This window comes from Octopus bimaculoides, chromosome 9, assembly GCF_001194135.2.
Source record: "Octopus bimaculoides isolate UCB-OBI-ISO-001 chromosome 9, ASM119413v2, whole genome shotgun sequence".
NCBI lineage: Eukaryota > Metazoa > Mollusca > Cephalopoda > Octopoda > Octopodidae > Octopus > Octopus bimaculoides.
In genome coordinates, this window is record NC_068989.1 from 84,249,828 (window position 1) to 84,251,674 (window position 1,847).

The 1,847-nt window shown below is 29.3% G+C and overlaps 1 protein-coding gene across 1 annotated transcript in view; it reads left to right on the plus strand.

The window, feature by feature from the left end:
• Positions 1–1,715, plus strand: part of LOC106879500 (uncharacterized) — a 44,510-nt gene extending 42,795 nt beyond the window's left edge. The window contains exon 8 of the mRNA XM_014929105.2: positions 533–1,715. The gene's annotated coding sequence lies outside the window, so the exon portion shown is untranslated. The remainder of the gene's footprint in view (positions 1–532) is intronic.
• The last annotated feature ends 132 nt before the right edge of the window (positions 1,716–1,847 follow it).

Here is a 1,847-nt window from a genome sequence, read left to right on the forward strand (position 1 = left end):
CAAATGAAAATTCTTTAAATAACAATAATAATAATTATAAGCTTAAAGCTTATAAGCGATAACTTCGCCGTGTATTTACTAAAAAAAAAAGTCTAATATTGGATCATATAAACCCTCGACGGAAAAAAGTTGGTATTAGTTCGCATGAGAATCGAACCTACACCTCAGCACATTTATCACGAATATAAAAGGTGTGGGTTCGATTCCCATGCTGACAAATAATCACTTTTTCTCCGTCGAGGGCTCATATGCCCCACTAGTACGCTATTTTCTTTAGCCAATGAACGGTGACCGTTCAGTTCATAAACTTATCATCATCATCATCATCATCATCATCCTCATCTTCATCATCATCATCATCATTATTATTATTATTATTATTATTATTATTATTATTATTATTATTATTATTATTATTATATTTTCATCGATGAGTTCATGAACCTTGGTTCTTTTCCCTAAAACTATATATATACACGCACAAATATATAATCACATGTATATAACGCATTTCTACGTTTGTTTTTCACAGAAACTTCCAGAACTTTCAACAATAACAACACCAACAACATTAAAAAATGAAAAAGAACAATGACAACCAGAAGTTATCCAAATCTAAATGGTGAACAAGAATGCCACTCTTCAGTTTCTCAAGCTGTGGTCTTCCATTTCTCTTCAGTTGTGTTAAGACAAGAGGATCTGACATTGTAACTACAGCTTTTAACCGATTCCCGACTTCAAGGAAACACAGCAAGACTGACAAAAGCAACAACAACAACAACAACAACAACAACATAAAATACAAACCAAAAACTCCTATCGAAAGATAATGACATAAAGAACAACAAGAATACATTTAAAATATCTGTATATAAACATCTTACACAAAGACAAACACATACGCATATAAGTCATACATACATACATATATACACACACATATATACATGTACATATAAACATATATATACATATATATATATATATACAATATATATATATAATATATATAATATATATATATATGTATATATATATATATATATATATATATATATATATATATATATATATATATATATATATGTATGTATGTATGTATGTATATATTCATATGTACATAAATTCATACACGCTTACATACACACATACAAACCTACATGCGTGCAAGCATACATTTATACATTCATGCATCCTGACATCACTACGTACATGCATGCGCGCGTATATCTTAAGAACCCTGGAAAAGTCGTACATACTCGAGTGTATAACATGGACAATAATACAAGACATCTTTTGCATACACGAGTGTATACTATGGACAATATACATACAAGAGTGTACATTATGAAGAATGAAGAGAAAGAGATATAGAAACGTAGACGAATGTTCGTATATGGATGATGGACAAGAACATATGCAGGAGTATATATTACGTCACATCCATGCATATGTATATATATAAATATATATATATATACATATGTAAATCAATATATATGTGCATACATGCATACATACATATATAAATACATACATACTTATATGCATATATAGATATATGCAAATGAGCGTACATTATGAAAAGCATTGAAAGGAAAAGAAAGGAGAGACTAAAATCAGAGACAATGAACGATCGAATAAAGTATTAGCCATCAAAAAAATATGTTCAGGCAACAAAAACTACAAACAAAACCTCATCACCACAAACAGCATCAACACAGTACAGGGCACACAAATCATTCATGTGATCATTTTATAACCATGGATAGCTTCATAGATTTAATAGTTTGCTGAAGATGTATACATGCACTCTCATATACATATATGTATGTATGTGTATATAT